The following is a 25,281-nucleotide window of genomic DNA, read 5'->3' as shown; positions in this document are numbered from 1 at the left end:
AAGTGCGTGAGTGATGAACAGTGTTGCATGAATACTGAAAAGAGCAATTCTGACAAGCTGGGGTAGTGCAACCACGTTTGAAAATGTTCAGTTTTCATTTTCATAAATCTTTTGAAACAGATGATTAAAAGGAATGGGGACCCACTGGCATAAAAGGAAAGATTACAAAGTGTTGGCAATGAGCTGAAGGTTGATTAAATGTCCAGATATTGTGCTCAGAAATGGCTGGTGACAGAGTACAAGCAAAAAAAGACTAAAAAGTTCCGGAACCAAATATGTAAAGACCTATCAATTCTTTGTCTCTCCAAGAATCCTAATATATTAATTCTGACAAAATTAAGACAGTTCTCGCCTGAAGACATCTGTTTTTCTTTTAAATATACTGGAGCATAATGTCAGAAACAGAAGATACCAATTAACATATTGTCGACATCCTTTACAAGTGTACACAGCAAGATATTTTGGGACAACAAAAACAAAGTGGAGAAACTCAGCAGGTCCAGTGGCAACTGCAGACAGAAAAACAGAATCAATGCACTGAGTCCAGTTATTCAGAAACATTAACGCTGTTTTTCTCCGTACAGGTGCTGCCAGACCTATTGAGTTTCTTCAGCATTTTATGTTTTTGTTACGGATTTTCAGTATTTGCAGTTCTTTGTTTCAGTTTGGTAGTTGGTTTACAAAATCCTTTTCAAGCTCTTCTAGCTCTGGCAGTAAGTATATTGGTCTTGTTTGCTAATTGTTTAAAAATAAGATCATTTTTTCAAAGGGCTATAGATTTCTTCTCAAAATATTGCAGATATTTTGCATTATTTGGCAAACACAGTGACATGATTATTATTAGTTTAGCAGCTCTAAATTCTATTGGATAACAATTCAATAAGATGCCTCTCCATCGAGCAACGAGCATTAAGATTTATCTTTGTCGATTACTTGGGCACAAAAGGGCTTTTGCCCGAAACGTCAATTTTCCTGCTCCTCAGATTCTGCTTGACATGCTGTGCTTTTCCAGCACTAGTCTAATCTTGGATCTAATCTCCAGCATCCGCAGTACCCACTTTCGCCACAAAACATTTAGAGTCACAAATGTACAGCACGGAAACAGACCCCTTGGTCCAACTCGTCCATGCCAGCCAGATATCTCAACCCATCCATCTCAACCTGCCAGCACCGGGCCCATATCCTTCCAAATCCTTCCTATTCATATACCCATCCAAATGCCTTTTAAATGTTGCAATTGTACCAGCCTCCACCACTTCCTCTGGCAGCTCATTCCATACCTGTACCACCCTCTGTGTGAATACATTGCCCCTTAGGTCTCTTTTATATCTTTCCCCTCTCACTCTAAAACTATGCCCTCTATTTCTGGACTCCCTGACTCCAGGGAAAAGAATTTGCCTATTTATCCTATCCATGCCCCTCATGATTTTATAAACCTCTATAAAGCCACCCCTCAGCCTCAGACACCTCAGGGAAAACAGCCTTAGCCTATTCAACCTCTCCCTATAGCTCAAATCCTCCAGTCCTGGCAACATCTTTGTAAATCTGTTCTGAACCCTTTCAAGTTTCACAACATCCTTCTGATAGGAAGGAGACCAGAATTGCACACAATATTCCAACAGTGGCCTAACCAATGTCCTGTATAGCCGCAACATGACCTCCCAACTCCTGTACTCAATACTCTGACCAATAAAGAAAAGCATACCAAATGTCTTCTTCACTATCCTATCTACCCGCGATACCACTTTCAAGGAGCTATGAACCTGCACTCCAAGGTCTTTTTGTTCAGCAACACTCCCTTACCATTAAGTGTGTAAGCCCTGCAATTTGCTTTCCCAAAACGCAGCACCTCGCATTTATCTAAATTAAACTCCATCTGCCACTTCCAAACCCACTGGCCCATCAATTCAAGATCCCATTGTAATCTGAGGTAACCTTCTTTGCTGTTCACTGCACCTCCAGTTTTAGTGTCACCTGCAAACTTAATAGTGATACCTCATGCTTACATCCAAATCATTGATATAAATGATGAAAAGTAGTGGACCCAGCACCGATCCTGTGGCATTCCACTGGTCACAGGCCTCCAGTCTGAAAAACTTCTGCCACCACCCTCTGTCTTTTACCTTTGAGTCAGTTCTTAGCCAAATGAAGGGCCCTATTCTCTCCCTACTTACCCTTTTACTCTTAATGTATTTGCAAAAACTCTTTGGATTCTCCTTAACCCTACTTGTCAAAGTTAACTCATGTCCCCTTTTTGCCCTCCTGATTTCCCTCTTAAATATACTTGTACTGCCTTTATACTCTAAGGATTCACTCAATCTATCCGGTCTATACCTGACATATGCTTCCTTCTTTTTCTTAACCAAACCTTCAGTTTCTTTAGTCATCCAGCATTCCCTATACCTACCAGCCTTTCCTATCACCCTAACAGGAATATACTGTCTCTGGACACTTGTTATCTCATTTCTGAAGGCTTCTCATTTGTACCTTGTGTGCTTTTGTACGACTCAATCAATATTCCTACCGGCACGCACATCTCAAGCTGAAATTTTTGGTTTTTCTTGCTGTTTTCAGCTGTATAAGCAGCTGAATGCCCTCTGATAGTTGAGCCAATATTTAACATTAAAAACTGAAGATGCTGTGCACAAGATACTGTTGAATACTAACTTTATCAAAGAAAATCCTACCACTTACGTAACTCAAACTAATCAAATTATTTGAAGTGTCAGGAATGTATCATAGCCCAGAGCTTTTGTTTTATACTGGCTAGACTGGTCAAATGCTCGGATATAGTAATCTGTATTTTCAATATCTACATTGAAAAGATACAATATTCTGGAAATATTGAAGTCTATCCAATTAATTCAAGTTTCATATTTCAAATTATTTGATCAACAATTAAATATATGCAAGTTACACATTTTCTACCACACCTTCATTCAGAAAGATTTCTCTCAGTAAATATTATACATGCCTGATGCGCTAGTCATACAGCACAGAAACAGACCTTCACATTCTCCCACATTCCATGGAAATGTGTCAAATTTCAAACTGTTACATTCAAATTTTATACACACCAAGGGGGTCGAATCAAGATTCCGATAGTGTTGCAATTTAAAACATTGAACATCAAGAAAACAACCAAGTAACTGTATTTTACTCCAGCTACACAAGATAGGGGCTCATCACAAAACCCATTTCCTAGTGGTTCCAACTCAGCTGTTTCTGGACCCTATTAGTTACCTATACACACCAGGATGCATGGATGTGGGCAAACAGTAACAATTCAAAAAAATTTAGTTAGAATGACAGCTCAAACAAGACTATAGCAAACTATCTTATTTTCAAACAATTGTTTTCACAATATATGCTTTATTCCCAAAGGAGGTCAGTAAAACAAACTATTTGTCACAAATCTGCATACTAGGAGTTGCAAGAGTTTTATCAGGAGCTTTCTAGGAATGGAGGGTTTGAGTTATGAGGAGGGCCTAGGATTGTTTTTCACTGAAGCATAGGAGGTTGAGGTGACCTTATAAAGGATTTATAAAATCGTGAGGGGTATAGATAAGGTGATTGGCAGGTGTCTTTCCCTTAGGGTGGGGGATTTTGAGACTGGGGGCATATTTTTCAGGAAAGAGCAGAAAGATTTTAAGAAGATACGAGGGGCAACTTTTTTTTAAAACAGAGTGGTTCTTGTGTGGGATGAACTTCCAGAGGATGTGATTACAGTGACAACGTTTAAAAGATATTTGGGTAAGTCCATGAATAAGGAATAGTTGGAAGGATATGGGTCAAGTGCAGGCAGGTGGGACTGGGTTTAGTTTAGGATTGTGGTTGGCATGGACTGGTTGGACCAAAAGGTCTGTTCCCATACTGTACAGCTATGATTAATATTAAAAAGACCAATCTTATTTACAAGCATAATCTATGAGACAGGATCCATTTTCAATGCAAACATTTGCTGCCTTCAATTTTGAAGCAGCTCACAATCTCATCAACGTGTTCTAAATAACTCTTTCCGAGGAAATCATAGAATCAACGACTTGTCTTTATTGAAAAAGTGATAAAATTAATGGACTTCTAATTTCCAAATTTGATATCTGTCCAGCTATAATTTGCATTGCAGAGATGTATTGTTTTCTTCCTACAAACTTAGACTGTAACAATGTTAATCTCCGCTTTGGTCACAGAAGTAAACAGCCCAATAATTCCTTTTATAACTGATGTAGTTTAGACAAGCATACTACCACCTCCAAGCTTTTATAATTTTCTCAACTCTAAAGTCAGAATATCCTCTAAATCAAGACTTAGCTGCCCAGACTTTCAGTCACCAGTCCATTCTCTACTGCACTTCAAATGGTCCGTGGAATCCTTTCTGACATCACCATCATTCATCTCCTAAAGGCTTGTACTACTTCCTACTCTAAATTTTCAACATCTGAAAAATACCAAGGCAGTCTCAAGAGATGTTTGATCAGTGCAGGCTACAACCCTTAAAAGTACTTTCAATTTTACAGTTGAACAAAACCATGAAAAGGACTCTTATTACACGTACTATATATGTTAGTCACATTTCAAGAGCACTGGACTGAGTTGTTATCAAAATCCACAGTAATGTAAATTACTATTATTTAACAAGCAAAATTACATTTAACCCCTTTAGTGAAGTTCAAGTTGAATTTTCAGCATAAAAATATTGCTTCCCTTGGGTTGATTCATTTTTTTGAGAAAGAACTTCTGTAATTACTATATATGTGTCAACATAAAGTAGTTGAAAATATTTGAGTACATACAAGTCTTTATAAATTCACTGAGCAGCAGATTTGAATAATACCCAAACTCTTCTACTAGGTGCAGTTAATCAGTTCTTCCATGCTTTCAGCAATAATAGAGCTGAAAATGTGTTGCTGGAAAAGCGCAGCAGGTCAGGCAGCATCCAAGGAACAGGAGAATCGATGTTCGGGCATAAGCCCTTCTTCAGGAATTCCTGAAGAAGGGCTTATGCCCGAAACGTCGATTCTCCTGTTCCTTGGATGCTGCCTGACCTGTTGCGCTTTTCCAGCAACACATTTTCAGCTCTGATACTCCAGCATCTGCAGTCCTCACTTTCTCCTTTCAGCAATAATAGACTTGTTCAGCACCTCTGCCAACCCAGATTATTTTACTCCATCTTTTTGAAAAAAAGGACAGCAAATTGCATTTAATAGAGCATTTTAATTACAGAAAAACATTCAGAGGTGCCCAATGGAAGACAAAACAAGACAGCAAAGCAAAATGTTAGGAGATAGTAGAAATGTAGTCAAAATGTTAGTCTTAAAATACGGAGTTGGCTGTGAAGAGAGTTGATGAGGAAATTCAAAAATGTGGGAAGTGATGAAGTAAACTTTAGTCACCAATGAAGGAGTCAAGGGTTGAGGGAAATTACAAGAGTTGGTAGAAGAATTCTCATGAGAGAGCTTGAATGGCAAGTGTCAATATTGGCAAATGCAAAATGTTCATCAGATTTCAACAGACAGCAATTGACATCAATCTTAGATTGGAGACTGTTCAGACTACAACATTATTGTGACATGGTCAGAGTCAGTGGTAGTCTGAAACTACAGAAAGCAACATTGAATTTCTCCCTCAATGGAAATTTTGTTGTTCTTGTACCACACCCCACCCCTCAAAACACTTTGGAATAGCTCTTCAAGAGTCTCCACCTCCTGCAATCTCGCATTCATGAGTCATAACTGCACAACCAACTGAATTTATTACTATAATTGATCAGCACAAGTACTTTCTTAAGAGAGTCAAAATGCAACATAGGTCTGAATCAAGTATAAGTACAGCTTTTTTAAAAACTGATAGTTGAAAGCAGATTAGCCGTAACAGGCTTTAAGATATGTTTAAGACAATCCTGAAATCCTATCTCTTTAATCAAGCTTTTGGTCAACTGTCGTAATAATTTCTTATGGAAATATTTAAATTCAAGTTACTGCTCATGATTTTTAATTATTTTCCATGATTTCTACATTACCAGCAAGTTTGTCCTTCAATTATCTGCTTTGCTCCTGTCAATCAGGATCAGCAGGAAAGCTCATCAACTGCTCTGCCTATTCTAAGCTCTTCTTGCTCAATTCACAATTGCCACCACTTAAGAACCAGAACTTAACAGCCCTAATGCTACTTCAACACCAACCACTGCAAGTGATTGTCTAAATGATCATGTTGATAGTCTGCAGTATGTTCAAGTTAATATCAGGAGAAATACTTCTTGTTGTCTACTGTGGCCCAGCAGACATATTGCAACTGGAGAAATTTTAAGTTCTCCTTACGTTAGCCAATCTTGAGAGCAAACGGAGGAACAGATTAAATGATTGGACTGCTACAAAGCACAATAGGGATAGACAAGCAGCACATTCAAAATTTAGATCTGCAATTAGAATGAATTTTAAGGGTATTTAATTATTCGATAGAATTTAAGTTCCACTTAAATATGAATATTTAAATTTATAATGGAATATTTAAATTTATAATGAAATGTTGTTATGTCAAGCATGTGTCATTTGAATCAATACTTACCTACATATTTATTGTACAATGGCTATTGTTATGTCCTGTTTATAGGCTGTAGTCCAGCAATTCACCAATATTGCAGCCTTTACTTCTCCTGTATTCTGAGGACTCTAAATAGCAGGATGTGGGACCACCATTTCCATCTTAGTTCCCCTCTATGTTGGATACATAAATCCATTCCTCCACAATGGATGGATAAGAAGCCTGGAACTCCATACAGTACTTACTACAGTATCACTGTAGAAACACCATTACCACAAAAACTGCAATCGTAAATTATAGAAGGTAGCAACTGCAACAAATGTGGCCTTCCAAATATTAATGATATCAGTGAACAATTGCACACAATTTAAAATTGCACACAGTATTTATGATTTTAATTGCGCTTATAATTTTCAAAAAACCCAAACTCAACAAATTCGAAGTGGGATTATAACTAGGTTAATAGATGCCAAAAAAAATCATTGACTTGCTGTATAGTTAGAATTTTCCAATATCTTCAATTCAACACTGCCCCCCTTAATTTCCCTTTCTTTCTTATTACAGAAGCTCAACCATTGCAATTGTGCTAATTTCTACTTTTGATTAATATCTCCAATTATAATATGAGCAGACTGGACAGTGGGACGTCCAGTCGAAAAGGACCATGTCGAAGTTCTGGTGGAGGTTGAGAGATCATTGAAGAGTCAAGATACTCTTCAGCCTCAAGTGCCGCAAGCAGTGAAATTGTTTTGTTTCTGAATGTATTTCAACAAACTTAAGTAATACCTTGGCTCAAAATGAATTCAGTGCATCAGAAAGCAATGGGTCATTTTTGCAATAATACTTAGCAATAGTATTTCGCACTCACAGACAATTAATCATACTAATTGCATAATATGAACTGACAATGGTACTTGCCATACCTACTGCAAAATTCAGCCCAGTCCTTTATGTGGGAAAGGTTAACGAGACAATAGATGAGTATGCTGTGATATGGATTTATTTCTCTAAGCATTTGGGTAACGGGAACTTAAAATTTCTGTGTTAAGTGAGGAAGTAGAAGCCGATTCTGCAGAATCTATCAATTAAAGTTCACTGAAATATACGCACTGGGTTGCCTTTCTATTAGGTTTAGTGCCTAAAATTCTGCTTCAATCTTAGGATTAAAATCAACATTTCAATGATTTTTGTATCTGAATCGACTTCTACTGTATTCTTTTTTCCAGCGTGCAAGACCTTGCATTTTCTCACATTGAATTTCATCAGCCATTTTTTGGATCACTCTCCTAAACTGTCTAAATCTTTCTGCAGCTTCCCCACCTCCTCAGTACTATGTGCCTGTCCACCTAACTTCGTATCATCGGCAAACTTCACCAGAATGCCCCTAGTCCCTTCATCCAGATCATTAATATAAAAAGTGAACAGCTGCGGCCCAAACACTGAACGCTGTGGGACACCACTTGTCACTAGCTGTCATTCCGAAAAAGAATCTTTTATCCCAACTCTCTGCCTTCTGTCAGACAGCAAATCCTCAATCCATGGCAGTAGCTCACCCCAAACACCATGGACCCTCACCTTACTCAGCAGCCTCCACCCTAGCTTTGCCTATGGTGTGTAGATTACTATTTAAATAAGAGATTCAGAATGCTGCAGTATAGAAGAATAGGGATGTCCTTGGACATAAATTATCGAAAAGTAGAATGCAGATGCTGCAAGAAATTAGGAGGACAAATGGAATACTAGTCTTTATTGCAAAGAGGATGGAGTACAAAAGTGGAGAAGTCTTGCTAATATGATACATGGAGTTGGTATCTTTACTTAAGGTGGATATACTGACTTTGGAAACAGTTCAGAAAAATGTCAATAGGTTGATTCCTGGAATGAGAGGTTTGTACAGTGGAATCTCTATTATCTGGCATTCAATTATCCGAATTTTGGATTATGTGGCAAGATCGCAAGGTTCCGATGCTTGGCTAAACGGTGTTATCCAGCGTTCGATTATCCGAGCAAAATACTCCCTACCCGTGTCGTTCGGATAATTGATGCTCCTCTGTGTAGGAGGAAAGGTTGAACTGCTTGGGCACATGCTCATTGGAGTTTCAAAGAATAACAGCTGATCCTATTTAAACATAAAAGATTCTAAGAAAAGGTTTCCGCTTGTCAAGGAGTCTAAAATTATATGGTAGAGTTTAAAACAATGTATCCCAGTTAAGATGGAGATGAGGAAGAATTTCTAATCTCAGTTCTTGGTCTTTGGAATTCTCTTCCACAGAGAGTAGTAGTCATTGAATGTATTCAAAGCCAAGTTACATAAATTGCTCAACAAGGGAGTTAGTGTAAAGAAAGGATGGGCAGAAAAGTGGAGTAAAGGCCTCAGTCTGATCACCCATCTTATTTTATGGCATATCAGACTCAATGGGCAAATTGGACTACACCTGCTTCTCCTTCCTTCAAAATTTAATAAAATCAGTCAGCCTTACCTGATGTGAGAAAAAAAATCGAGGAACTTGCACATTTCAGAATGGACTTTTAAGCACAGCATAAATAATCTTTTAAACCCGAAGTCCTAGGAACCAAGTGATTTGAAGCTGTTCAGAAAATCTGCAAAAAGCAACAAGTATTTTGTTAATTTATAGGCAATTTGATGAAACAATTTGCTAAACTTAAGTATATAAGATAGGAGAAGAATATATGACTTCTCAAGCCTGGTCCACCATTTAATACAATAATGATTGATCATTTGCATTAATTTCACTTTCTTGTCCACTCCCATATATCTTGACAGAGATCAAGGGTATATCTGTCCCAGCCCACCCCAGATACTTAAGTAACATTCATAGCTCACAGGGTAAAGAATTTCAAGATTTTGCAGGGGCTGTAAAGATTGATTCATGTCAAATTGTTGCAAGATGAGATAAAATGTTCTTTGTGTGCTTTTACCATTTATTTCCTTGAGTCATCACGTGTGCACACAAGTCTGAACTCCATCCTTCAAGTTCAGAGTGAAATAGTGCTGACTGATATTACAAACTATTAGAACTAGGTCAGAATCAAAAACAGCAAGTGCTGAAGAAACTCAACAAGTTTGGAAGCATGAGTAGAAGAAGAAACAGAGTTAATGTCTTGAATCCATGGACCCTTTGTCAGTTTATCCAGCACTTGGTTTTTGTTTCAGATTTTCAACAACTGCACTTCTTTGTTTGAATTTAGAAATGGATCTCTACATAAGATACCAACAGTAGATAGGCTACAAATTTACAGTATTTTCCATTTTTATTGAACAATTTAGGCTTTATGGAGTTTCCTTCATCAATCATACCCATTCAACCTTATTGAATTTTTGACTCATGCTGCTGGATCTCTCCTTTTGCATGAAGGAATATCACATTCTATAATTACAAAAACAGAATCAAGCTCTTATGGAACAGATGGTAAAGCAAGATTTTTAAAAAAACTATTATATCTTGCTGGTCATGTCATAGCAAATCCCAAGCCTCACTTAATCAAGGTAGCTTAATCATATTTGTAAACCAAAATCATTGAAGGTGCTAGCATAGAACAATAGGAATGGCAAGGTGGTGCTGCTGACTCACAACATGAGGACTTAGGATTGATTACAGCCTTGGGTAACATTTTCCGTGTGTCAAGGAAGTTTCAAGGAAGTGTTCTGGTTTCCTCCCAGAGTCCAGAGATGTGCAGGTTAGGTGAATTGGCCATGCTTAATTGTCCATAGTGACCAGAGATGTGCAGGCTAGGTGGATTTGCCACGGGAAATACAGGGTGACAGGGATGGGTACGGGCCTTGGTAGGATGCTCTTCAGAAGTTGGTACAGACTCGATGGGCTGAATGGCATCCTTCCACATTGTGGGGATTCTATGAATAGGATAACTTTCTCAAAGTTGCTAATTCATATTTTGAAAAATAACCTCCAATTAAATATTTTCAGAAAAAAAAAACACCTTAGGAAATTTTGATGTACTGATACGTATAGTTTTGTTCAGTCATTCTGAGAAGGCAGTGTCTTGAACAACTTTGAGGATGATCAGGAAAAGCTGTGAACACATCACTTTCATACAGGCATTCTTTTATTGAGTTCAGGTAAATGAGACTGTATGGCGTGACACTGCAACAATTTTTGAGTAGCACATGAACATCTGTCGAAGTTGTTCAGAATCTATTGTTGGATCAAATTATTGCAGATGTTATTCTCTCCATACTTCACTTCAGCTCTGATCATCATCTAGATTCAAAACGTTAACTTGCTCTCCCTCCATGGATGTTGTCTGACGTGCTGTGATTTCCAGCATTTGTTGATTTCAGAATGTTGTTGCTGTTTAAATTCACACTTCATCAAATCTCCCTTCTGTGCTTTCAAGTTTGTGTCCTGTGTGTGGTCTACTTATTTTAGTGAGAAAATTGCTTTGGTGTTCCTTCAGAACCTCTCACTTAATGTCAAAATGTCACAGGGGACATAATTGCTAGTAAATAGGAAATTGTTACTATCTATCCTGGTAAAAAAAACTAGTCCTCTTGCACGTTAGGTACTCTCTTCATACGCCTTCGTCCAATTCTGTGTTAGTCCTTTAAGACTTTGATTTCCTCTCTGACTTCATCATACTACAATCATTTTGCCCTATAATTTCTCTTCAAGCTCTTGATAGGCATAAATACAATGCTTCTGGGAGACTATTGCTAAAGCTGGTGAGGTTAATGGGAATTTTGAAATTTGAAGGCTGCTGGCAATGGCTGAAAAAGGAGTTGACAGGAGGACAATTCCTTCTCAGTTCTATTCTGCAGGGATTCTGGGCTATGGAAGATAGAGGATGGGAAAAAAACTGTGGCTGTAAGATCTCCTTTTTTTGAGGTATTTTGGGAGGCGGAGGCAATTTCCTCGAATTCCAATTACTGTTTTACAAACTGTTGCTTTGTTTTGGAACTTTGGGGAAACAAAGATCAAAACAACGGCATTTTAAAAAGGAAGAGAATAAAGGCAGCAACCACATGGTCAGTGTGAGAGAGAAAGAAAGCTACACGCAGTGAATCTGCACAGCTTCTGCCTTTGCTATTTGAGTTCAAGTATTTCTGGACATCAGAGTGCGACTCTGATGAAGAAAAATGAACAAACAGCAAAATTCACAGCTGACCTTGGAGGAATGTGCGTGGGAGAGCTCACAGCACAGAAGCAAATAAGTGCATGGTTTTTAAAGTTTAACTTTGCTGTCATTTTTAAGTGACTAGAGTGGGCTTTTTTTGGTTATATGTTTTATTGAGATCTGTCTCTTGATTAAAATTTAAAAATACAAAATGTAGGTATTAAGTTAGTTTGCAGCAGCGTTTTTCAGAGCAGTAAGACTGTGCTATTATTTGTAGATTGTTAAGGAGCAAGGGTGGCCTTTAGCAGAGTGGTGTGCTCTTTCTGTTGGATGTCAGAGATTAGGAAAAATTTCCATGTTACTGATGATTGTGTCTGAAGTATATTTGGTTGTGAATCCTATTGTATTGCATGGATCAACTGAAGGGCAGTTAGAGGCAATGAGAATTTACAGCAGCTAGGAGCTGTGATGGATGGCAGTTATAGGAAGGGAGAAAAAACACAGATACAGTCAGGTACATGGGTTACTGCCAGGAAAGGTAGGATAGGGAGGCAGGTAGTGCAGGAGTCTCCTGTGGCTATCCACTTCTCAAACAAGTATGCTGTTTTGGAAAATGTAGGATGTGATGGACTCTCAGGGGAATGTTGCAAGAACAGCCAAGTTAAATTTCTGGTAGAGAGACTGGCTCTAATGTAACGAGGGGTACGGCAGGTTCCAAGTGATTGATTATGATAGGGGACTGTCTAGTCAGAAACACATACACATTTCTGCGGCCAACAGCAAGAAATCAGAATGGTCTGTTGCTTCCCTGGTGGAGAAAGTGAGGTCTGCAGATGCTGGAGATCAGAGCTGAAAATGCGTTGCTGGAAAAGCGCAGCAGGTCAGGCAGCATCCAGGGAACAGGAGAATCGACGTTTCGGGCATAAGCCCTTTTTCAGGAATGCTTCCCTGGTGCCAGGATTAAGGATATCTTGGACAAAGTGCAGAATATTCTCAAAGGGACCATTGAGGCCATCGTACACATTGGAATTAACGATATAGGAAGGGAAAAGGGTAAGATGCTGAAAATAGGAAGTTTGGCAGAAATTTAGAAAGAAGGTCTCGAGAGTAATAATATCTGGATTACTCTTGTGCTACAAGCTAGACAGGGCAGGAATAGGAGGATAGAACAGATGAATATGTGGCTGAGGAGCTGGTGCAAGGGAGAAGGACTCTCAATTTTGGATCATTGGAATCTCTTCTGGGGTAGAAATTACCTCTATCAGAAGGACGAATTGATACTGAATTGGAAGGAGATTAATGTACTGGCAGGAAGATTTGCTAGAGTTGCTTGGGAGGATTCAAACAATAAGCTTGTGGTGGAGGAGGGGGGTGGTACTCAGGGAGATAGTGAGGAAAAAGAGATCAGTCTGAGACTGGTACAGTTAGGAAAAGGAGCAAGTCAAACAGTCAGGGCAGGCAGGAACAAAGCAGAGAATGAAGTAAATTAAACTGCATTTATTTCAATGCAAGAAGCCTCAGAGGGAAGGCAGATAAACTCAGAACATGGCACTGGGATATTACAGCATTTGCAGAGACGTGGCTCAGGGACGGACAGGACTGGCAGCTTAATGTTCCAGGATATAAATGCTCTCGAAAGGATGGAAAGGGGTGGGGTTTGGGGGGGTGGGGAGTGGCGCTTTTGATAAGGGATAACATTACGGCTGTACTTAGAGAAGTTATTTGGGTGGAACTGAATAATAAGAAAGGGGTGGTTATTTTATTTGGATTGTGCTATAGACACCCCCGTATTCTGCAGGAAATCGAGAAACAAATTTATAAGGAATTTTCATTATCTATGAGAATAATAGGGTGGTTATCGTATGGGGATTTTAACTTTCCAAACATAGACTGGGACTGCCACAGTGTTAAGGGCGTGGATGGAGAAGGATTTGTTAAGTGTGTTCAAGAAAATTTTCTGATTCAGTATTTGGATGTACCTACTAGAGAAGGTGCAAAACTTGACCTACTTTTGGGAAATAAGGCAGGGCAAGTGAGTGAGGTGTCAGTGGGCGAGCACTTTGGGGCTAGAGACCATAATTCTATTAGTTTTAAAGTAATGATAGAAAAAGGACAGACAGGATTGAAATGTTGAAGTTCTAAATTGGAGGAAGGCGAATTTTGACGGTATTAGGCAAGAACTGTGGGTAACACTACTGCCTCAGCGCCAGGGACCTGGGTTCAATTTCCGCCTTGGGTGACTGTCAGTGTGGAGCTTGTACATTCTCCCCGTGTCTCTGTGGGTTTCCTCTGGATGCTCCGGTTTCCTCCCACAATCCAAAGATGTGCAGGTCAGGTGAAGTGGCCATGCTAAATTGCCCGTAGTGTTAGGTGCATTAGTCAGGGTTAAATGTCGGGTAGGGGTATGGGTCTGGGTGGAGGGTCAGTGCGGATTTGCGGGGCTGAAGGGCCTGTTTCCATACTGTAGGGAACCTAATCTAATCTAATCAAAATCTAAATTTTCAAAAGTTGATTTGGGACATATGTTTGCAGGTAAAGGAACAGCTGGAAAATGGGGAGCTTCAAAAATGAGACGAGAGTCCAGAGACAGCATGTTCCTGTTAAGGTGAAAGGCAATGCTGGTAGATGCAGGGAATGCTGGACGACTAAAGAAATTGAGGTTTTGGTCAAGAAAAAGGAGGCATATGTCAGGTACAGTAGAGATTGAGTGAATGTTTAGGAGAATATAAAGGCAGGAGGAGTAAACTTAACAGGGAAATCAGGAGGGCAAAAACGGGACATGCAATAGCTTTGCTAAATAGGGTCAAGGGGAATCTAAAGGGATTTTATAAATATATTAAGGACAAAGGGGTAACTAGAACATAGAACATTACAGCACAGTACAGGGCCCTCAGCCCTCGATGTTGTGCCAATCTGTGGAACTAATCTGAAGTTTATCTAACCTACACTATTCCATTCTCAACCATATGGCTGTACTATGACCATTTAAATGCCCTTAAAGTTGGCAAGTTATTACAGTTGCGGATGGTAAAGAAACTACCTCTGACAACTGACCTATATCTCTCACTCCTCAATTTAAAGCTATGTCCCCTCGTGCTAGCCATCACCACCCGAGGAAAAAGGCTCTCACTGTCCACCCGATCCAACCATGATTATCTTTTACATCTCAATTAAGTCACCTCTTAACCTTCTTTTCTCTATGAAAACAGCCTGAAGTCCCTCAGCCTTTCCTCATAAGATCTTCTCTCTATACCAGACAACATCCTAGTAAATCTACTCTGAACCCTTTCCAAAGCTTCCACATCCTTCCAATAATGTGGCGACCAGAACCATTCGCAATACTCCAAGTGAGGCTGCACCAGAGTTTTGTACAGCTACAGCACGATCTCAGTTCCAAAACTCAATCCCTCTACCAGTAAAAGCTAACATACCATATGACTTCTTTACAACCTATCAACCTGGGTGGCAACTTTCAAGGATCTATGTACCTGGACAGCCAGATCTCTCTGTTCATCTACACTACAAAGAATCTTACCATTAGCTCAGAACTCTGCATTCCTGTTACTCTTTCCAAAGTGAATTACCTCACACTTCTCTGCATTAAACTCCATTTGCCACCTCTTAGCCCAGCTCTGCAGCTTATCTATGTCTCTCTGTAACCTACAACATTCTTTGTCACTATCCACAACTCTACCGACCTTAGTGTTTTCCGAAAATTTACGAACCCATCCTTCTATGCCCTCATCCGGGTCATTTATATAAATGATAAACAACAGTGGACCCAAAATAGATCCTTGCAGTAGTCTATAGTAACTGAACTCCAGGATGACTATTTCCCATCAGCCACCACCCTCTGACTTCTTTCAGCTAGCCAATTTCTCATCCAAACCACCCTCAATCCCGTGTCTCTAGTATTTTGTGCAATAGCCTACGGGGGAACCTTACCAAACGCCTTATTGAAATCCATATACACCACATAAGCCGCTTTACCCATATCCACCTGTTTGGTCACCTTCTCAAATAACTCAATAAGGTTTGTGAGGTTCGACCTATCCTTCACGTGTTGACGATCTCTAATCAACTTATTCCTCTCTAGACAATTATAAATCCTCTATCATAACCATTTCCAACACTTTACCCACAACCAAAGTAAGGCTCACAGGTCTATAATTTCCAGGGTTGTCTCTACTCCCCTTCTTGAACAAGGGAACAACATTTGCTATCCTCCAATCTTCGAGGGAGACTCGGGAGAGAAAATAGGCTGTCTTGCTGATTTTTGGGGGGGACTATGTGCGGAACTGCAGGAGATGGGGGATTTACTAAATGAATATTTTGCATCAAATGTTTACTATGGAGAAGAACATGGAAGATATAGAATGCGGAGAAATAGATGGTGACATCTTGAAAAATATCCATATAACAGGTGGTAGTGCCAGATGTCTTAAAATGCATAAAGATGAATACATCCCAGGACCTGATCAGGTGTACCCTAAAACACTGTGGGAAGCTAGGGAAGTGAGCGCTGGGCTCCTTACAGAAATACTTGCACAGGTGAGGTGCCGGAAGACTGGAGGTTTCCAAGTGTGGTACCACTATTTATGAAAGGGGGTAAGGAAAAGTCAGGGAACTACACACCGGTGAGCCTGACGTCATGGTGGGCAAGTTGTTGGAGGGAGTCCTGAGGGACAGGATTTATATGTATTTGGAAAGGCAAGGACTGATTAGGGATAGTCAACATGGCTTTGTGGGAGGGTTGTTTTTCAGACTGGAGGCCTGTGACCAGTGGAGTGCCACAAGGATCGGTGCTGGGTCCTCTAAGTTTTGTCATTTACATAAATGATTTGGATGTGAGCATAAGAGGTACAGTGAATAAATTTGCAGATGACACCAAAATTGGAGGTGTAAGGTGGACAGCGAAAAAGGTTACCTCAGATTACAACATGATCTAGACCAGATGGGCCAATGGGCTGAGAAGTGGCAGATGGAGTTTAATTCAAATAAATGCGAGGTGCTGCATTTTGGGAAAGCAAATCTTAGCAGGACTTATACACTTAATGATAAGGTCCTAGGGAGTGTTGCTGTATAAAGAGACCTTGGAGTGCAGGTTCATAGCTCCTTCATAGTGGAGTCGCAGGTAGATAGGATAGCGAAGAAGGCATTTGGTGTGCTTTCTTTTATCGGTCAGAGTATTGAATATAGGAGTTGGGAAGTCATGTTGCGGCTGTACGGGACATTGGTTAGGCCACTTTTGGAATATTGCGTGCAATTCTGGTCTACTTCCTATCGGAAAGATGATGTTGTGAAACTTGAAAGGGTTCAGAAAAGATTTACAAGGATGTTGCCAGAGTTGGAGGAATTGAGCTATAGGGAGAGCCTGAACAGGCTGGGGCTGTTTTTCCTGGAGCATCGGACGCTGAGGGGTGACCTTATAGAGGTTTACAAAATTATGAGGGACATGGATAGGGTAAATAGGCAAAGTCTTTTCTCCGGGGTCAGGAAGTCCAGAACGAGAGGGCAAAGGTTTAGGGTGAGAGGCAAAGATATAAAAGAGACCCAAGGGGCAACTTTTTCACGCAGAGGGTGGTACGTGTATGGAATGAGCTGCCAGAGGAAGTGGTGGATGCTGGTACAATTGCAACATTTAAGAGACATTTGGATGGGTATATGAATAGGAAGGGTTTGGAGGGATATGGGCCGGGTGCTGGCAGGTGGGACTAGATTGGGTTGGGATATCTGGTCAGCGTGGACGGGTTGGACCAAAGGGTCTGTTTCCATGCTGTACATCTCTATGACTCTAAAGCAAATTTGGCAAGTAATAGGATCTTGAACTGGAGAAATGTTTTTTGAACAATTTCCAAGTCGAATGCAAGAGAATAGGTTGCAGTATATCAAGTGTGGCCATATTCTTCGCTTGTGACTTTAATTTCCAGTAAATGCCTGTGCACTGCTTTTACCTGATTTGGCCTGAGTATATTGAGGATGAAATCTAGCCAATTCTTTAGTCACTCAATTTTATGTCTGGTTGACTGACAGCTTGGTGTCTGCAATTTTTCAAACATATCCAACTGAAAACAAAAATGAATGGAGTGTTTCATTCTCTGCAGGTTATTTCTTGGTTTCTCTTATGCATTAGCCAAGGTATACTAGACTGTGCTTATTATAGCTTTGTTATTTCTGCTAGTATAAGAATTAAATGACTCAGCTAAGGTACCACAAAAACCTTTATTTTGAGGTTCCCGCTACTGACATCAGTATTTCAGAAAATTGCATAGACCAGTCAAAGTGCTCAGCAGTTTATTTTAAAAAGTGCTGATATGAAATCAATTTACATTCAGCTCCTAGGTAAGTGCCATTTAAACAGGATTTGTTGCATATATAGATTTTCATACACTTTTTCCCTAACTCAACGAAGTATAGGGAAGGCAGAACCCAGTTAAAGCAGGTACCTCTTTATTTTCCTCTCCTTTTGGAGCAAGACCACTCTAAAAGTTACCAGAAAGTATACCAACTTCATGCTCTCTTTGCTTTCAAGCGATATCAGTTATTTTTAAGAGGCTAGGCTCAGTGGGACTGGCTTGAGGAACTATATAAAACTTATTCCAGCTCCTTATTCTTATGTTCAATTGACCTATTCATAGATTAAAAGGAGTCATGTGCCTTTTGTGAGAATAGCTTTGCAGTTACACTACATTATTAAACTGCCTTCAAGCTTTATTACCAAATAAAACCCAAAAGAACCGCGGATGCTGTAAATCAGAAACAAAAAGAGAAACTGCTGGAAAAGCTTGGCAGGTCTGGCAGCACCTGTTAGGATAATTCATTTCTCTTCAGAGAAATGCTGCCAGACCTGCTAAGCTTTTCCAAGAACTTCTGCTTTTATTTCAAGCTTTATTGCTGTCTGGAATGTCTATTGTTCATTCAATGCCATTATGAAAAGAACCACACAAAGAGCTGCCTTCTATACTTGTTTTGACACACTGACTGATTTTCTAAAAAAAATCTTTATTACTGAAAATTTCAGAAAGAGCTAATTGACTATAGATTGACCAATATGGGTCATTCTTGCTGTTGGCCTTTCTGGGAACAAAGAGCTGCTCCAATGGTGGCAGCACCTTTTTTTCATAATTTCTCTCTCAACACCATAATCTGATTACTTTAGAACATAAATACAGCGCAGAACATGTCCTTCGGCCCACGACGAGCTGAAGTATTCTCAGCTCGTCTCCCTACACCATCCTAAAATTATCCATGTGCTTACCTAAGGACTGTTTAAATCTCCCTAATGTGGCTGAGTTGACGACATTAGCAGGTAAGGCATTCCAAGCTCTTACCACTCTCTGCGTAAAGAACCTGCCTCTGACATCTGTCTTAAATCTATCACCCCTCAATTTGTAATTATGCCCCCTCATTCAAGCTGACGTCATCATCCTAGGAAAAAGACTTTCACTGTCTACCCTATCTAATGCTCTGATCATCTTTTATGTCCCCTCTTAGCATCCTTCTTTCCAATGACAACAGATCCAAGTCTCTCAACCTTCCCTCATAAGACCTTCCCTCCAGACCAGGCAACATCCTGGTAAATCTCCACTGCTTCCACATCCTTCCCAAAATATGGGGACCAGAAATGTACACAATATTCCAAGTTTGGCCGCACCAGCGCTTTGTATAGTTGCAACAGGATACTGCGGCTCCAGAACTCAATCCCTCTATGAGTGAAACCTAACACACTGTATGCATTCTTAACAGCACTATCCACCTGGGTAGCAACTTTCAGGGATCTATGTACATGGACTCCAAGATCCCTCTGCACATCCACACTACCAAGAATCTTTCCATTGACCCAGTATTCTGCCTTCCTGTTATTCTTCCCAAAGTGCATCACCTCACATTTAGCTGCATTGAACTCCATTTGCCACCTCTCAGCCCGATTCTGCAAGTTTATCCAAGTCCACCTGCAACCTGTAACATTCTTCCAAACTGTCCACTACTCCACCGACTTTAGTGTCGTCTGCAAATTTACTAATCCATCCACCTCTGCCTGTGTCTCAAGTCATTTTCTCCAACAGCCTACCATGTGGAACCCTTCCAACTCCTGTACTCAATATTCTGACCAAATGCCTTCTTCACTATCCTATCTACCTGCGACTCCACTTTGAAGGAGCTATGAACCTGCACTCCAAGGTCTCTTTGTTCAGCAACACTCCCTAGGACCTTACCATTAACTGTATAAGTCCTGCTAAAATTTGCTTTCCCAAAATGCAGCACCTTGCATTTATCTGAATTAAACTCCATCTGCTACTTCTCAGCCCATTGGCCCATCTGGTCCAGATCCTGTTTTAATCTGAGGTAACCCACTTCGCTGTCCACTACACCTCCAATTTTGGTGTCACCTGCAAACTTACTCATTGTACCTTTTATGCTCGCATCCAAATCATTTATGAAAATGACAAAAAGTAGAAGGCCCAGCACCGATCCTTGTGGCACTCCACTGGTCACAGGCCTCCAGTCAGAAAAACAACCCTCCACCACCACCTTCTGTCTTCTACCTTTGAGCCAGTTCTGCATCCAAATGGCTACTTCTTCCTGTATTCAATGAGATCTAATCTTGCTAACCAGTCGAACCTTGTTGAACACCTTATTGAAGTCCATATAGATTACAACTACTGCTCTGCCCCCATCATTCATCTGAACTCTTGGAGCAAGCTCCCCCCACTGCAACATAAACAGCAAAATACAACAGTTGCTTAAGAGTCCAAGTTAAAACAGCAAATACTGGAAATAGACAGTAGGTCAGGCAGGATAGTGGAGCAAGAAACAAAGTTAACATTTTCGGCCAATGACCTTATATCAGAGTTGATAAAAACAGCAGTTATAGCCTGACAGTTGCTCAAAATCTCAACCATATCATAGACAAGGGCCTTCCATTTTATTGAGTGATTGAAGACTGAATCTTGCCAGTCTCTTTGATGTTTTAGATATGCCAAGCATCCAAGGCAATGGTCTAAGTGCTGGAAAATGGAATTATGAACAGTATATTGCTTGTTTTTGTCTGGTGCAGAATCGATGGGCTGAGGACCTTTTTTTTTCCCCCTGTGCTGAAGACTTCTCTGACTCTACATCTAAACTATATATGATACTAGCCATTTCTATCAAAAAGTCTTTAATCCCGGTCCACGAGAGGTTTGAAAATCATATTTGGTTATGTGAGATGAACTCCTGTCCTCTTGAAGTGATAATGTTTGCTTTTTATTAATAGAAAAGGAGCCACTGACATGGTGATTGCAGTTTCACACCTCCTAGTTGGCTACCCCAGTTGTTGGGAGAACTGAAAAGTCATAATATTTTTGCTGCTATTAGCAAAGTTGTCATAGCAACAAATGGTGGCTCAAAATGCGCCAAAATCGAGAATGCCATTGATTATCTTGGGAGAATGTAGTCTGAAGTTCAACGACTAGATTGTTAGGTCTTGCTTGTCACTTGGTGGTGTCAATGTAGTGAGTGCTAAATATAGAATGGGGAAAGTCAAAATCAGAAGTCCTGATTGTCAGCATGACCACTGTACAATATTTAAAGAGTACTCTGTGAGAAGAATTTGAGGCATACACTTGTAAACTCAATGGGCAGATCAGATGTCGAGATACGAACCAGACCAGATGTCAAATGTTGATCATCAGAAGTAATGGAGAGAAATGTTTGTCATCAAAGAAAGTTAAGTATATAGAGTCCGCCAATGACACTTATGGCACAATGAGATAAATACGTACAAATGTTCCTCTGAAATTTAAATAACCTGGCATGGAATTAATGGTCTCCATGGTAGATTTCTTCCATAGCAAGGGATCATGTTTCCCTGCTACTTGGAGGTACAAAGCATGCCAGGCATAGAACTTCCAGGCCCCAGAAACTGATAAAAGTATTAGGGGAAACGTAATTAGCTCTACTGTCACATGTACCAAATTAAGATTAGATTACTTACAGCATGGAAACAGGCCCTTCAGCCCAACAAGTCCACACCGACCCTCCGAAGAGCAACCCACCCAGACCCATTCCCCTACATTTTCCTCTTCACCTAACACTACAGGCAATTTAGCATGGCCAATTCACCTAACCTGCACATTTTTGGACTGTGGGAGGAAACTGGAGCACCCGGAGGAAACCCACGCAGACACGGGGAGAATGTGCAAACTCCACACACACAGTTGCCTGAGGCGGGAATTGAACCCGGGTCTCTGGCACTAACCACTGTGCCACCGTGCCGCCCATAAGTACAGTGAAAAGTTGTCACGGTGCCATCTTAGGTACAAAGGTACAGCTTCTTCAGTTACAAGATTAGTTACAGTGTAATAATGTCACCAACACATGGCATCATCTTCGTTACAGAGTACCTAGGTACAATCCTTAGTTACAGAACAGAGAAAGGAAGAAAAAAAGTTACATGGGCAACTATGCATAGTAATACTTTAGGTCAGGAAAACAAGAAGTTAAAAAGACAAACATCACAGTCTCTCTCCAAGGACACACTGCAGCAGACCAGATTGCCATGATGCTCTGCACTGGGCCGCTGTGACCATGCATCACACTGGGCTGCATGTCGTTGGTGTCCCCACTTTTGCTGCTGGCACCCCTGCTTGGGGGCACCAACCAGCAACCTCACTTCAGAGGTTGAGGCCAGGGCCGGTGTCCGAAGCTGAGAGTCCAACAAGAAAGAAGAGAAGAAAACCAGAAGGGAGGAAAAGAGAAAGAGAAAAAAAGAATGGGTGGAATGGACGAACTCCGGTTGGAGCATCCTCCTCCGCCGTCATCTTATCAGGAGAATAGCAAAGGATTTGAAAAATAACAGTGCTCTATAAGATAATTTCATATCTCAAATATCTCTTTCTCACCCCTACATTTCTTACACTACCCATGCACAAAATTCATTGCTGCAAATATAAAGAAAATTCACAGAATTTTTATATGTTTCACATTTTGTTAATTTGGATCACCTGTTCAAAAATGAATTGAAGATTTATCAAAGATTCTGTACAATATTATTTTCAAAAAGAAACCCAATGATTTGCATTTTTTAAATCACTCCTGGGATACACTTAACCATCTCCAAATTACGTGTGTAGGTCCAAAGGAATTGTAGAATTATTGTACTGTCTGCTTGAATGCTTGTAAAGTCACACACCAGTTGAAGGAAATATACAATAGTATAGAATGGTTATTGCTCCAAGATATTTCATACAGTTGTATAAGACTTTACATAAAGAATAGGTATGGCACTTCCAAAACGGGAGATAAGAAAAATAACTTAAACTTTAAATCTTTAAAAATAAAAACATTTTTTTTCTTCTTCTTCAATTTCCTTACAGTTGGCTAGAAAGCAATATTGCTGAGGTCTGAGAGCTGGTCTCCTATTGAATCCTGAAGTACAAATGCAAAATGAAACTGAAGTGAATGGAATCAATAAATGGAAATAATAAATCAGGCAGTGGATAAGTGCAGCCTGGATTATTTTTCCTTTGGAAAATATATATTAGTCATGCTTCTGGTAGCTGTCAATTCATAACCAACTAATTCACAGGCTGTGTGCCTTTTCAAAAAAAAAAGCCATAATTTGAAACAATTTTCTTATCAGTTTCAAATTTTGAAAAACATTGGAAAAGGGAGAAGTATTAGCACCAGTTTTCCAGATTAAGCCATAACAGTTACCTTTAAGTAACACAAGAAATAGGAATAGATTATGTGGTCCATAAACAGATTGTCCTATTATTCAATACAATCTGAAGCTTGGAATTCAACCCACTTAACCACCTGTTCCCTCACTAAACCCCTGAGAACTCAAATGTTTATCCATTTCAGCCTTAAATACATTCAATGATGAAGCAACTGCAAACCTCTGGGTTGGACAATTCCAAAGATTTATAACCCTCTGAATAACGAAAACAAATTCCTCCTTCTTTTCTGTTCGAAATGATCAATCCTATACTTTGAGGTTGTGCCCTGTGCTTTAGTTTCCTCGGTCAGCGGAAACAATTGCTCAGCATCCACCCCATCAATGCCTTTCAGAATCTTGTATGTTTCAAACAGATAATCTCTCATTCTTCTCAACTCAAGAGAATACAGAAAGGCCTAATTTACTCGTAATAATACAATAAAGAAATTAATGATTGTGTGATAACTGATGAAGGAAATGCAAAAGAAAAACCTTATTCAATGAGATTTGAAATAACCATTTACATAACTGTCCAACAGATACAGCCATCTACTATAAAATAAATCTGAAAAACAGTTATTTGAGCACAACAGCAGGATCTGGTTGTGAAATTTCTTTCCTTGAATGATGTGTGCATATAGCTGCAGTGATCAATTGCAGAAAGATACCACAGAATTAAAAACACTAATCTAAAAGAATAGGAAACCCACTGTGAATTGAAGGTCACCTTCTCATTGCTTTCACTTCAGTTCCAAATAGCAAACTCCCACCACATTCACAAGGGTAAAATTAAACAAATACCAAATCTTGGGAAACTGGGGCAACCTGAAACGGAAGAAAATATCAAATGGCAACATTTGCAGCCAATCATTTCCTTTCCACGGCAGACAGACTGTCATCAGATCAGAGAAAAAGAAACTTCAAAGTAACCCATAAATCATTTACAGGTTAGATCAATAACTTTTAAACAGGTTCAAATTTGCTACTTCATGAGCGCTCATAGGTCATTTTATGTAGAGTATGTTTGAGATGATTCCAAATGTTTAAACATGTCTTGTATATTGTGAACATTTTTGGTTTCCATATTATAAAAAAAGATATATAAGCACTGGAAAAGATGCACAAATGATTACAAATCACTCCATTCTGTATTACTGTCAAGAAGTTTTGAGCAGGTTATGATGTTAATTCCAAAAGGGTGACCTGATGGAACTCTCAAGATGATATGTCTGAAACAATAGATACTGCTACTCGGGAAAGACAAGAACTAAAAACTATAAACATACACTAATAAATTCAATGGGGATTTCAGGAGTAACTTCTTTAGTCATGTTGATTCAGCAATTAACATTGACCAAGATACCAAGAATAACATACCACTCTTATTTGAAATAATGCCCAGGGGACTTCTTTGGGGCAAAAGGGGCCTGGGATTAATGTCTCATTTGAAAGTTGCTACCTTCAATTATAGTATATCCTCTTAATAAATTGGAGTGACAGCCTGGATTCAAATCCTGGAGGGGAATTTCTGATATAGAACAGAGGGCACATACATGAACAGAACTATGGGGCTCCCATGTGTGCAATTATGACATTTTACAATTTCAAAAACAGTTAACCTGCAATCTTTCTCATTGCCAGTCCATGGTCAGTTGTAGCTATGTGGTTTATGTCATCAAGAACAAGATTTTTGACATAATCCTATCTGAAACACAATAGCTTCTGAAAGTCACGTGCATTCATTGATTTACGTAGTATTTTGACTGGCAACATGAAGGTCTCTTAAGAAGTCTAAGAAGCGGGATCTCAGGTCATAGAGTTATAAAGATGTACAGTATGGAAACAGACCTTCGGTCGAACTCGTCCTTACTCACCAGATATCCCAACCTAATCTAGTCCCATTGCCAGCACTTGGCCTGTATCCCTCTAAACCCTCTCTTTAGAGG

The 25,281-nt window shown here is 39.7% G+C and overlaps 1 protein-coding gene across 2 annotated transcripts in view; it reads right to left on the bottom strand.

Annotated features, from left to right (window-relative positions):
• The window catches only part of bmpr1aa (bone morphogenetic protein receptor, type IAa), a 136,524-nt gene extending 127,380 nt beyond the window's left edge, over positions 1-9,144 (bottom strand). Inside the window, exon 1 of one of the 2 annotated variants that reach the window (XM_043678714.1) lies at positions 9,021-9,144. The gene's annotated coding sequence lies outside the window, so the exon portion shown is untranslated. The remainder of the gene's footprint in view (positions 1-9,020) is intronic. The other variant, XM_043678716.1, reaches the window with a different exon arrangement.
• Positions 9,145-25,281: the final 16,137 nt, after the last annotated feature.

Source organism: Chiloscyllium plagiosum, chromosome 38 (genome assembly GCF_004010195.1).
Source record: "Chiloscyllium plagiosum isolate BGI_BamShark_2017 chromosome 38, ASM401019v2, whole genome shotgun sequence".
Classification (NCBI taxonomy): Eukaryota; Metazoa; Chordata; class Chondrichthyes; order Orectolobiformes; family Hemiscylliidae; genus Chiloscyllium; species Chiloscyllium plagiosum.
The sequence above is the reverse complement of the archived record's forward strand: the minus strand, read 5'-3'. Positions and strand labels throughout refer to the sequence as shown.